Below are 14,767 nucleotides of genomic sequence, written 5' to 3' on the forward strand. Positions count from 1 at the left end.
CTCTCCAGAGTTGGTGGTCAAAGTGGGGCAGATATTTTTCTTATTCACGTATCAGGTCAGAAGGTGAATGTGCCTTGGTGACCAGCCATGTGGTGAGGACTCAGTGCATTCTGAGAGGCGACAGGGCATCTCCAGCTCTGACTGGAATCGTAGACCCCTTCCCACCCACCGCCCGGAAGAGCTGCTGGCTGTGCTGGGTATTGTGGGATGTGCTGGCCAGTGGTGGAGTGAGCAGAGGGTAAAGTTGTTCCAGGAAGACTAAGCCACTCACACAAAGAGGCAAAAGAATGAGACTGCATGTTCATGGGCAGGGTGGGCAGGCAAGTGGGAGCCAACGCCAGTTACTGTGCTGGTGGTCAGAGAAGAGGCCAGGGCAAAAATATCATTAGCCAGTCTGCCCTTGTAAAAGGAGCCAAAGAACGGGGCTGGAAATGGAGGCGCCACACGCAAAGGATTTGGGTCTCGATCCTCTGGACCATGGGAATGAGACATTGCCTGAGTCTAGGTTCTCCTAGAAGCAGAGCCTGAGATGAGGAGTTCATTGCAAATGGTTTACTTGGGAGGTGATCCCTGAAAACATCAACAAGGGAGTAAGGAAGTGAGACAGGGAAGGGAAGGAGGGAAGAGGCATAGTGATGAGCAAGTTATCACTCAGGGCATCTGGGACTCAGCACCATTGGGACCTCTGAGAACCTGAGGAGGACATGCCTCAGAGTTGTCCCACCTAAGAGGCAAGGGAGCTGGGGTATTTATACACCACTGGCATCGATGGAGAACTGTTGCCTGAAGTGTAAATGCCCCGGCATTTCCAACTCAGGCATCGAGTCACAGGTGCTGTTGTAGGCCACCACCAGCATGTGAGAGAAAGGTGAGTGCCAAGGGCTGTGGGCAAGGCACCAACTGCGCCCCGTACTCTTGCAAATTCAGCTCTCATTACCACCCATGACACCCATGCTGTAGTGAGAGGGCTTGGAGTGGGGGAAGGAGAGTCTGAGCTGACTGCAGAAGCGCATAGAATTTGGAGATGTGGGAAGGAAGAAAGGAAATTCCAAACGACAATGAAAGTCATTTTTTAAAAGGCCTGGACCAATGGTGGAATGCACAATATTGTCACAGAAAAGACCGTTCGTTCTCCAAGGAGTTTGATAGGAAAACAATGGGAGGTAGGGCTGGGTGAGCCAGGTGATGCTGGATGCACCAGGCTCTGCTCTGTAGACCGAGACAAGCAAGTGTGTGGTTCCTGACGCTCTTTGTTCCTGAGGCTGAGAGCCCAGGATCACTCCGTTCCTGGAGGACCCAGCCCTGCCCACTCTGGGCTGCCTTCAGAATGATGAGGCTGTGGGTGAGAAAACTGAGAGAGGGGCTTTCTTTCTTTCCCACTGCCAGGCCCCTCTGTGAGGCCTGTGACACTTTTAGAAACCTTAGGATAATTCAAGGAACCAAAAAACCTGACCACAGTTGCTTAAATAGTAGGATTCATAATCTCTCCTAACAAAAGGTCTAGAGGTAGGCGGCTCCTATGTGGATTCATTCAGCCCCTCAGCGATGTCAAGGCTTTTTGTGTGGTCTTGGCTTTTCTTGGTGGTCACAAGTGGCTGTCACAACTCAAACATTACACCTTCGCACACCGATGCGTGAGGCAAGCTAAAGGGAAGCAGGAAGTTTCTCCTCTCTCCTTTCAGGGAGGGATGGGATGTGAGCTCCCTTACACCCTATCAGACCGAACTGGCCCACACGCCCACACCCCGCTCATGAGTAAAATGGGGTTCTGTAGCAAGAATGGGGTATCGCTGCTAGGTCTGACTCACAGGGTCTGTGGTTTCAGGGTCCCCTCACACCAAGGTCTGAGTGTGTGCACCTGATCAAGCCCAATCAAGGGTGAGAGGAAGTATCTCCAAATATTTGTCTTCCTGGCCTCAGCCTCTCCAAGTTGTCCTCCCCCTTGAGGGGTCCCGCTCTCCCCACTTCCCCCAGCAAAACCCACTCTTGCTAAAACCCGAAAAACCCATTCACTAAGGTGTAAATAATGTTGAATTTTTACTCTAATCACATTATGCATTTTAACAGAAAACAAGAATCTTTAATCCTGAGATTTCCAGTTAAGCTTTCAGGAAGGCAATGATGGGGCCCTTCTTTCAAAAACTATGAAGATATCATGTTTGTCTGTGAGAAAGTCAGACAGGTAAACTCAAAATATAGGGTTCCTCTGCTCCGGCTGTGAGAGCCTTGCAGTATCTCTAGCCATCGCTTCCGATCTGAAGCTCTAAGTGGCAGCTATGTGGGTCTTTGAATGATAAAAGTAGGAAAATAAATTAGTAAATAAATGCAGTTTGTTTAGCAGATAAAATATTCCCAATCCTATGGTCTATGAGGGAGAAAATTTAATAATGAAAGTTTCTTTGTGGTGATGAGTTAGAGAACGATTGTTTTAATGCCAATGGTACATACCATGGAATCTCAGGCAACCACAGTGTTGGGGGCCCAGGACACCCCTCAGGCTCCCTCGAAACTTCATCGCATCTTCAGTCTCTTCCCCCTACCACCAGAGAGGTGGAGGTGGCATGCAGGGGGAGTGCTTATCACGCCCACTGAGTAAGGAGGTCAAAATGTGCAAGACGCTTGGAGGCGTTTCAGGAGCAGTGTCACGGGACTACACAGGAAGGATGGACTGAACCATCTGTGAGAGATGAGTGGGTGGCACCACCCACTCTCTGGAGGGAGCTATTTCTCCAAATCCAGCCGCGATCCCTAGTAATATGGCTCTAGCCCTTCCGTTCGCTCACTGCGGGGCAGGGCCACCCCCGGGGCTCTGGCTGGGCTAGCAGCCAGGCTTCACCCAGCACATCGAAAACCCACTAGACATGATTCAAATCTTGATTTCATTTGACATTCCTCCTCTTTTACTCCTTCGGGTAATCCTAAACCTTATGATGTCTAAATTATTCTGCCGAAAGCAAAATCAAGTCCTTTTTAGCAGCAGGCGGATGCTTCCCAGGATGAGCATAGCCCTACGAGGTAGGTAATGGTTCCCAGATGCAGGTGCAAACCCCAGGCCTGCCCAGGTCAGTACAGCATCCAGGCTCTATGTGCTCTGATGGCCACCTGCACCCACATAGGGATTCTTAATTCACACAAGGAAAGTTGGGGCTTGAGGAGTGCCCCAGTTTAGCACATAGTGAAGTCATGTTTTAGTTCTTGCTATAATCCTTCAAGGCCCTGATGTGGTCAGAGAATCCATGAATGTGAAAGCTAGAAGAAACTCTAAGTCCAGTCACACACTACTTAACGAAAGGGACACATTCTGAAAAATGCATCGTTAGGCGATTTTGTCGTTGTGCAAGCATCATAGAGAGCACTTACACAAATCTAGATGATACAGCCTACTACACACAGAGGCTATATCTACTGCTCCTAGGCTACAAACCTATTACTGTACTGAATACTGTAGGCAATTGTAACACAGTGGTAAGTACTGTGTATCTAAACACGTCTAAACATAGAAAAGGTACAATAATAAAACAGTATAAAAGGTAAAAGATGGTATACCTTTATAGGGCACTTACCATGAATGGAGGTGGCAGGACTGGAAGTTGCTCTGTGAGTCAGTGAGTGAGTGGTGAGAGGATGTGAAGTCCTAGTACATCACTGTACACCACTGTAGACTTTATAACACTGTACACTTAGGCTACACTAAGTTTATAAAATAACAAGAGATTAAATCAAGCACAAGAGGAAGGGATGCAATTAAGATACACACTAAGCCCAAGATGTATGAGGCTGCTGCCAGTGTAACATGGCATACTGTTTTATAACAAACTTTTTTTTCACAAGTAGAAAGAGTATGCTCTAAAATAATGATAAAAGTTATAGTATAGTAAATAAAGAAACCAGTAACATAGTTGTTTATTATCATTATCAAATATTATGTGCCATACATATACTTTCATACAACTGGCAGTACAGTAGGTTTGTTTACACCAGCATCACCACAAACACATAGTAATGCATTATGCATTATGCTACAATGTTATGACAGCAACTATGTCACTAGACAATAGGAATTTTTTAGCTCCATTATAATCTCATGGGACTACTGTCATATATGTGGTCCATCGTTGAACCAAATGTTATTATGAGGCACATGGCTGTGTATAGTCTTATCCACTGTTTTGAAAAGCTTTGCTTAAAATAAAAATTGAAATGTTATTTCCAGACCCCAGGGTATAAGACAGAAGGGGAGGTCTTCTTGAAGTGGGCTCTACAGACACTCAGCAGGCCCGGAGGCAGCGGCTAGGAAGACTGTGAACCGTTTCTTGCACAGCTCAGAGAGAAGAGGTAAGTTACCTGTGATCACACAGCCTGTTAATAGCGACACTAGAATACAGACCCAGGACTCAGCATTCCTAGTGCCAAACTCTGTTGTTTCTACCACCCAACTCCCACACCAGGCCATTGAAAAGTCAAAGTCATCACGCTTTGTTTCGTGGGTCTGCAGAACTACAGGGCATCCAGAGAGAACCAGCTACAAAGGCAAATGATGCGACAAATGGCAGGTTCCATGTCAGGCCTCCAAAAAAAAAAACAATGACAATTATTTCTTAACCATACCAGTAATTGATCACTGTAGTTTGATATTTGCTTTTTCTTTATTTCTTTATTTTCTTAATAGTACTAAAATTCATTACCCTCCTCAGTATTTCCAGGAAACAACTTTATCTCGAAGCTGATGTAACTTCAGTGAGTCTCACTTTCTTTTACCTCCAGTGTCCAGCTGCTAACCAAATTCAGACAAATCATTAAAAATGTCTCTTATCCCATCCCCCACTGCCACCTTGGTTGCCGCCGCATTTCAGCTCCGCATCTTCCCTGGGAACTTGCTCCAGTCTCCTCCCCAGGTCCCTGCTCCACCTGTCCTGTGCCCAAGCTCAGTGGCTGTCCCTTGAGTTCCACAGCAGAGCCTAAACACCAACAGGAACTTAACATACTTCCCTCCCTCCCACTCTAGGACAGGGCTGTGCTCTGCAGAGGGAGCTTGGAATTCTGTGGATGAGGAAGGGAGTGTCTCCTCCAGGGTGTTAAGTTCAAAGGGTGTTGGGCCCCACTTGCCCCAGCTCCTCTCAATTGTCCTTTACACTGTGATCATGGTTACCTCATCACGTCTTCTTGGAACTCTCTGTTTCCAGCCTAAACCTCTTGTCAAGGTAGTAAGTTCTCAAGATTTACTCTCACATCTGTGTTACAATCGTCCATACCCACCTCCTCTGTGATTCAGGCAATGCGGGGTTTGGGAGGGGTCAAAGGTCCCTGATTGCAGTTAATGTGTTCAGAGCCCCCTACCCAAATCTTTCTCAGTTCCTCTCTTGAAACATAATCCACATCGTGTGCTCAGCTCACTTGACCCTCTGTAAATAGAGGTAAATAGTAGCTACCTCTTAAAATAAATAAGCCCAAGATGTAATGTGCAGCATAAAGAATATAGTCAATATTATCATAGCTACTGTACAGTGACAGAAGATTACTAGACTTGTCTTGGTGATCACTTCATAAGGTATATAGATGTCGAATCACTACATTGCACACCTAAAACTAATATAATATTGTACGTCAATACAAAAGGGAAAAATAGTAGCTACTTCTTAGAGTCACTGTGGGGGCTAAATGAGATTATGCATTCTAAGCACCAAGTACAATAACTGGCTCAGAGTAAGTGCACAGTAAATGTTAGCTTTAAAAAATAGCACCCTAAATGCTTGTATAAAGCCAAAAAGGAAAGAAAATAATACTTTTTGAGCTCCCCTACTGGCAAGGCATGGTGCCAGGTATACTCATATGGTATGTCATTTAATCTGCTTCACTACCCCTATAGCTATACTATACATTTATAATCCCAAGAGCAAAGGGCAGACATGCTTACTACTCAGTATAAAAGGTTCAGAGTCCTTAAGCTCAGTTCCTCTCTTGAAACATAATCCACATCGTGTGCTCAGATCACTTGACCCTCTTCACATCGCCCTGTAGGAATTAAGATTCAAAGAATCAATGCAAGTGCTATTTTGCTGTGAGCAATAAAGTGCCCTTTGTCTCTGACCCAGGAGTTTTAAGTCTTCTGCCAGCATCCGTGAAGCTGTGTCAGGCTAACTTGATAGCTTGTATGTGGGGTTAAATCCCAGACTCTACCCAGTTTTTGGTAAAGAGGTGGAATCCATCTCCTCACTCACTAATGTTACTTCCAGATCACTTCTCCACTCTTGTTAGAATGCCTGCTCCGTTATGCTTCAATTTTACCTGGTGAGCTCACTCTAACTCTCTTCATCTCTGTCATCTACTAAATGTCCTCTCAACCAGTGATGTCTTTGGCACCTGCTTCCTCACCCCAAGTCCCGTCATAATTTTGGATAATGTCACAGGTCACATGAACAACCCCTGGCCTCTCAGTTCCTTCATCACGCCAACTTCTCTGAACGACTCCCACACAAGCTCCCGCTGGCCACACTGTGGACAAGGCCAACACTAGTAATGGCTCTAATTCAGAAGGTAAATTGTTCTCTATTTTGATTATTGTGTCTTTCAATTCTAAGAATTCTATTTTATTTCCAAATCTGCTATGCCATTTTTTATAGTTTCCTGTTCCCCCTGAATATTTTAAGCTGATTTTTTATTTCTTTAAACATAGCAAGCATAGTTTTTTTTTTTTCATTATCTGTGTCTGATAATAATAACGTCTAAAATCTATAGGTCTGTTACATCTATGGGTTTTTCATGATAACTTATTTCCACGTTATTTAATCATCTTTGACTGTATATGGGTCATTACCCTTGAAAATTTATTTATAGAGGATATGTGCCTAATAAACTTAGAGTAGAACCCACCTTTAATCCAAAATCAAGGCTTGAGTTTTCCTGGACCACCCAGGTGGCTCAAATGTGAGCTGCAAAACCATATAAAAGTTAATTCAGTTCACCCTGCTTTAAGACTTTTTAGGGAGCCCAGCTTATAATGGAAAAAGTTTCCTATTTGACTCTACACTTTGTGCTGGCTTTTGACTTTGATTTTGGTAGACAAAACAAAAGTTCGGGTTTGCTAACACGTCAAATTCCTTCAGAGAAAAGGCAGATTCTATGCTCACTTACCTCTCTGGCTTCTTATTTCCTTTAAATGTTGACCTGGTAATTCCTTACAATTTTGTCAGCTCTTGCTAATTTTAAGATGTTTTTCTATTTTACCCAGAATATTTTATATTCTTGGTTGTTTTCAGCAGGCAGATTAGTCCAAATAGCCTAACTCATCACTTCCTGGAACCAAAGTTCTAATAGTCCATTGTCAACAGTCACCTGTATCTTCCAGCACTTTTCCCCCACCATCTCACAGCAGCTACATTTAAGCTTACTGAGCCCTCCAGGGCTATAGCTACTTCATTTTTCCCAAGTTAGCAACCCCTCTGTCTCCACTCCCTTCTTCAAACCCCATGACCCATCATTCCAGCCTCTGTCTTACAAAAACTCTTAATCCCTTTGCCCCATTTTCCTTCCCTTGTATCTACCTGGAACAATGAATCCTACATTGAGCCAGCCTCCTCAGCTCCTATACTCCTGCTACTGAGTACTTCTAGGGAAGCCCACCCAAGCACTCATTCTGGTGCTACTCCTCTTCTCTCATGGTCCCTGGCAATAGTGGGGCCCCATCAACACCCAGCAGATATTCTCTCTGACATAATAAACCACCACACCATTTCTTCCCAGCAGCTTTGCTAAACTTTTCCCTCTACTGAAGCCCTTTACCTTCTCACCAAATGCTCACACCTGGAGTTCACCCAAAGCAATCGCATCTTCTCATTTCTCCTCATCTAGTTTCTTTTCTGCTTCATCCAAATCTGTATCCACCCTTGTCTCTTATCTGTTTCACAGGCAGGATTTTCCTTGCTCCTCAGGCTCATCCTCCACCCCGCAACTGGCTCCATCCTCTTCCACCTTCTTAAGAAACTTAAGCCAGTAACTGATCTCTATCCTTTCTCTTTCTGGTGCCTCCTTCCCATCATCTTGTAAACACACTCAAGTTCCTCCTAAGTTAACAAGGAGCTCTTTCCTTTAAACCTACAGTTCTTCCAAGGGTGTATTCTTGGCCCTGCTCCCCCAATATGGTGCAGTTACTCCTTCTACAAGTTCCCATTGCACCCCATGATAGTCTGTTTCCTTGTACTGCAATTCCTCCCCGAAGGACAGTGAGTTCCTTGAGGAATGGGATTTTGTCTTAATCATTGTTGAATCCCCAACTTCTAGCATAGAATTTGTGGGAAGAATGAAAGAATAAGGCCTGGGGTCATTGTTAGGCTCAGCAGCCCCCATTAATCTCTGTGTACTGGTTACCAGGGAATTCTGCTTTGATGGCCAGCCAATTGGCAGAATGCTAACTTTGCAGTATTCCTGATACTATGCAATTCTTTTCAGTCTATGGAAATTCTGGCTTTATTTAGTTAGTATGTAATTTGCGGGTTAATAAGTCTTTGTCTGAAGGTCTTGGTGCACAGCAAAGAGCTAGGATCACCTTTCTCAGACTCCCCTGAGGCTTGTGGTGGGGGGGATGAGTGTGTTTTAAGGCCCTGACTCTTTGTATAACTTACAGGATCTCAGTCTTGGCGTATTACTCATTAGGGTTTATTTACCTTTTGTGGTGGCCTAGAAAAGCCAAGCTTAATGAAGTGGTTACCAAAAGACTTTAACATCATATTTTCCACAGAGTTCATAAAAATATTGACAGTGGACTTTACTGCCACACTGCATCTCTCAAAGAGATGAACAAAAATGATATTAAGCATATTGATTTGTTTTTTATAAAGCCTTCAGCGCAAGAAGCCTGGTATGCTCTCATTCTCCATGGCAGCAAGTAGGGCATTCCAGAGGATGATGAGTAAGTTGGTCACATGGCCTTAGACATGCCATTGTCCCTCTCTACATCTGTTTCCTCACTATAAAATAAGAAGATTGGATAAAATGAGCTTTAAGGTTGTGACACTATTCTTTCTAAATTCACTCCAAAGGCAACATACTGCCTTTGTTTTAAAAGGAGCGACAATGGGGAATATTACTTTTATCTCTAAGATGCCCCACAATCTGCAGAGCTGGCCATAAAGTTGAAGGAAACAGTAATGGGCCTGAAGGCCCAAATCTAATGTTCTATGTAGGCTTTCTTGGCTCCAGCCTTCTTGGTTCACAGCCAGTCCTGCCCCACAACTGGCTTGCATTGAACCATCCCAGCTCACCTCACTTTCCTGTTGAGGTGTTCTGCCAGCCCTCTCTGTAGACTCCATGGGAGAGAGAAGAAGGGATGATCAGAGATGCCTAAAATATTAGTGCCGAGTAAACTTTAGTGATCCTCTGGACTATGTGGTTTTCAAAATCGCCCAAATAAAACATCCTGATACCCAAGCTTCACCTCAGACCAACTAATTCTGAATCTCTAAGGTTGGGGCTCATCCTCAGTATTTGTATAAAGGTCTTTAAGAGATTCTGTTATATGGAGGAGAGTGAGATAACTCTCAAGCTTCCAGTCTAGACTCTCCACAAAACTGTGATGCCCATATGAAGTGAAGAGCATGGGCTACTGAGTCAGGAGATCTGAGCATGAGTCCTGACTGACCTCTTATCACCTATGTCAGACTGTCAGGCTCTTACCATTTTTGCACTCCAGTTCCCTCCATCAATGTGTGTGAGATGCTTGGCACAGTGCCTGGCACATAGTGAATGTTCAATAATTGTTGGCTTTCATCTGTTTGCCTTTCTCACTGTCACCAACATCATCATCATCCACATCATCACAATCACTGACCTCGTTTTCTCGTTTTTATTCTCTTACTCCTTCTCCTCCTTCGTCATCATCACCAGCATCATTATCACTGACACCATCCTCTTTGTCTCCTTGTTTTCCTTCTCCTCCTCCATCATTATCATCATCATCACATTATCATCACCATCATCATCATCCTTATCTCACCATCATCATCTCATTATCATCAACAGCAGGAGAGCCTAACTCAGCCCCTCTTACAATGTGATTGGGCATTTGTGCCTCACTTAACACATCTCATTTTCCCATCTGAAAAATTACAGCATTAATAATAATACTAGTATTTATTTACTAGTTACTATGTGTCAAGAATTGCTCTAAATACTTTGTATGAGGAAAATAAGTTATTACTATCCCCGTTTTATGAAGAAGGAAACAGACACAGAAAGGTTAAATAACTGACCAAAAGTCACACAGCTAGAAGTGGCAGGAAAATGGGGGTGATAATAACAGCATGGATCTCATAGGGCAGTTGCAAAGATTAACTGAGATACAGGTACAAGGGCTTACTATCAATTATGACACATAGCAAGTGTTCAATATGCATTCTCAGGTCTCCCAAGCAGGTGTGAAGGGCCTGCATTGGACAGGAAGATGCTGCCCACTCCTGTGTCCTTCCTATTCCTTATACATACAGCAGAGTCTGAAATCCCAGGATAAGCTGCACATCCAGTGGGATTAGGAGGGAGAGAAAAAACATGCTAGTCTCTTTCCCTACCTCTAACCACAGTGACCTACCTAGTCCCTGCCCCCTCCCAACACGTATGTGCACACACTCACAAACACATGCACACCTTTCTGGAGTAAACACTGAACTTGCTTGGGGATTAACAGTCAAAAGGAACTGAGGTCTTTGGATGCTGCCCAAGGATCAAGAATGGGTTCCTGAGCCCGAGTCCTCTCCCCATCCCTTGATAAAGTAGACATGCTGGACCAGGCCTGGTGGGCTTCACCCACCATCCACCCCATTTCTTCCAGGTGACAGAACTCAATTTTATTCAGGTGACAGCATATTTAATTCTCAGAGGTGAAAACTGATTCAGCTGAAACCAGTTCATGGCTGCCCCATTTCCCTTTGCCAGGGCTGTTGTGGGTATTCCATGAGACCCTCCTATTCTGGTCAATGAGATGTAAGAGAAACTCTCTTGGTGCTTCTGGAAGTGATTTTCCTTCCTAGTAAAAGCTGAGGACAGCATGAGGAAAAACGCCGGTGCCTGCATCCCCAGCTTTATGCTCTAGAAGCTGTCATGTAGTGGAGGGGAGCTTGGGCAGTGGGAGCCATGAGGGAAAGGCTGAGGGAATCTCAGAGACACTAACACAGCATCCTGACATTACTGAGTTCCTGTCTAACCCAGAATCCCTACCTCAGCACCGGCCATGATAAAGCAGCAGGCGAACGTAGATCCTGGGGCCACATCACCTTAGAACAAGTCAAGTCCTTGCTCCACCACTCACTTGAACTTGGGAAGCTACTTAACCTTTCTGAGGCTCAGTTTCCTCACCCTACAACACTACCCTTGTAGGAAGGATGTTTGGACTAAGTGTATGGGGGGGGGAAAGCATATAAAACAAAGGCTGGCAAGCAGAGAAAGAAAAAAAATGGCATAGATGATAAAGGCTCTGTTCATCCCTCTGGTGACCAAATCAAAGTTGTGACAGAAACAAGGAGCAGCAGCAAGGAAAAATAGCCTGGGGTCTAGATGAACAAGCCATACAACTAGGGAGAAATCCAAGAAATCACCGTGCAGAAGGTAGGACGGGGTGAGAACACGGGGCTGCCTGTTCCTGAGACGCTGAGCAAGACAGAGACTGCAGCAGCAGCAGTGGCAGACTCTTCTTAAAGGGGCTACGACCACGAGAAAATTTTCATGGTGAAGGACCTGCTCGCCAAGCACCAGTGCTGATTCAGCTGCGTGCAGGAGGCACCAGGGACTTGCAGGGAGACACTGTCAGAGAGAGGGCCTAGACGAGACTCGCTCTGTACAAAAGTGCCGGGGTATCCATTGTTCCCTGTTGAGCCCTCCCCCACTACCAGTGCACCGGACACAGCACCGCCATAGCCATGACATTATCAAACTGGATAACAGAGGTCACTCCATCCAGAGGATTCCCTGAAACCCCGCCTCCCCCAACCCGGGCCCCACCCAAGCCCCACCCAAGCCACAGCGTCTCAGTCAGGTGCTCCTTGCTGAGCAGCGCCTAGACTCACACTGGTGGCCATTGGCCTCGGTTTCTGGTGTGGCCTTTGGAGGCAACTATAAGCACAGCATCTGTGGATTGCTTGCTGAATCTTAACAGGTAGCTCCGGAGGGGTAGAGCTGTGGGCTAAACTTGGCCTGCCACTGAACCCCTCTCAGGACTGTGCCACTGGACACCTACTTCACAAATCCACACTAATAAGGCTGGGAGACTTAGGAGCAGCCAAAGGCAGCCAAAATGGGAAGACAAAGAAGCAGAAACTATATGAGAGAACAGAACAGAGATCCAGGAATAATGGAGTCAACCAATCTAACAGATGCAGAGTTCAAAACAATGGTTATAAAGATGCTCAATGAACTTTTGAGAAGTGTAGATAAATTCAGCAAAGAGTTAAAAAAAAAAACATAAAAATGGAAATGGAAATTATAAAAGGGAACCAGTCTGAAATGAAGAACACAATATCCGAGATAAGAAGTATATTAAATGGAATAAATAAAGTGAATAAAGAAATGCCCTATCTAGAGGATGAGAAAGCCAAAGACACGCAATCAGAATGGCAAAAGATAAGATGCCAAGACTATAAAAATAATTTAAGGAAAATATGGGACACTATTAAGGGTCCCAATATCCATCGGATTGGTGTAACTGAAGAAAAGATGTTGAACTGCTGTTTGAAGAAATAATGGTGGAAAACTTCCTTAACCTGGTGAAGGAAATGGACATCAAACCCTAGGAAGCTCAGAGAATTCCAAAAATCAGGGTTCCAAAGAGGCCCACACAAAGAGACGTCATGATTAAAATGCGAACAGTTACATACAAAGAAAATATTAAAAGCAGCAAGAGAAAAACAGATAGTTACTTATAAGAGAACACTCATAAGACTGGCAGCTGATTTCTCAAAAGAAACTATGCAGGATAAAAGGGCTTGGCAAAAAAATATTCAACAAGATGAAGACCCAGAATCTACAATCAAGAATAATTTAGCCAGCAAAACTACCATTTAGAGTTGAAGGACAGATAAAGAGCTTCCCAGACAAAAATAAGCTAAAGAAATTTATCACCACCAAGCCAGTATTACAGGAAATGTTGGAGGGACTTCTTTAAGAAGAAAAAACATATATCAAAAACAGGAATAAAGAATGGTAACAACTAAATTCCTATCAATAAATACCTCGAATGGAACAGCATTAAGTGCTCCAGCCAAAAGACAGAGTGGCTGAAAGGATGAAAAAACAAGACCCCTACATATGAAAAGGAAGGGGATGGAAAAAGATATTGCTTTGATGGAACTAGAAGGTATTTAAGTCAGACAGAGAAAGATAAATTCTATATGATTTCACTTATATGTGGAATCTAAGGAATAAAAAGAACAAACTAAACAAAAACAGACTCACAAATATAGTGGACAATTTGGTGACAGACTGAGGGAAGGGATTTTGGGGAACTGGGAGAATGGTGTGAAGGGTTAAAGAAGTACAAATTAGTAGCTGATGGATGGTCACAGGGATGGGGAGCACGGCATACAGAATGCAGTTAGTATTAACATGATGACTAGGTGGAGAGCTAGGGGAGGGAGGGAGTAATTGGGGGGATCATTTTATGAACTATATAGATGTCTAACCAATGTACTGTATACTTGAAACTAATTAAAATAAATAAATTAAATAAATTTTTAAAAAAAACAAAGGCTGGCAAGCAGTAAGTACTGATAAGGGTTTGCTATTGTGATATGAGATCATTAAATATCGTTATTATTTAAACTACCAGTAATTCTGTGACTTAAATTTGATCACTTGCAGCCAAATGCATCCTAACTGATACACATGCCTAACAGCTACTACTTTTTACTTCATTTCATAGTGGTCAGTTGGGCAGAAGCTGAAGATTCTTGCATGGAAACAGAGTTCTTTTAATTAATCAATTAATAACTATTTATTAAGGGATCAGCAAAGGCAGGAGACCTTGAGGAGCATAAAGACATGTCAAACCTGGCCACTGCCTCCAAGGCCCTCAGAAGCCGTTCTTGCAAGGTGAGACACCCTAAATGGGTGGTCCCAGGAAAGCTACCCAAGCAGGCAGGATTTCAATCATCGATCAACCAGCTCTGACCCAGAGCCCACAGAACTCTGCCCTGGGGATACAACAGTGAACATGCTGGCAAGACTTTGCCCTCAATCTAGTAGGGCAGATAAACCAAACAAGTATACTCACGAACAGGCAAAATTGCGCTGAGTGCTAGGGAGGACTCAAACTGGATACTACGGTAGAGACTTAAAGAAGGAGTCCCATTTGGAATAGTCAGGGAAGGTCACCATGAAGAGATTATGTTTAAACCGAGACCTGGAAGGTGAGAAGGAATTAGCCAGCAACCAAGTGGGGAGTATGTTCCAGGCACAAGGGACAATGTGGGTAAAAGTTCTGAAGCAGGAAATAGATTCACTTATTTAAGGAATCCAAAGAAAGCCAGTGTGCCTGGAGCATAGGGAGGAAGGCAAGGGCCAGAGGAGGCAGGGCCCTGGGTGCCATGGTGAGGAGTTTAGCTTTTATCCCAAGAGTAATGAGAATCTACTAATGGGTTTACCGGGGAAGTGACAGCTAGTCCTTGGGGAAGAGAATAGGTGGCCTTTTAGGAGAAGACAAAGGTATCATGGAAGAAAATAAAGTCTGAAAGGCTAGGCGAGATGGTCTCTGAAATGCTAACCAAGGAATTACCCATAATGTGCTTAA

Source organism: Pteropus medius, unplaced genomic scaffold (genome assembly GCF_902729225.1).
Source record: "Pteropus medius unplaced genomic scaffold, Ma_sr-lr_union100, whole genome shotgun sequence".
Lineage (NCBI taxonomy): Eukaryota > Metazoa > Chordata > Mammalia > Chiroptera > Pteropodidae > Pteropus > Pteropus medius.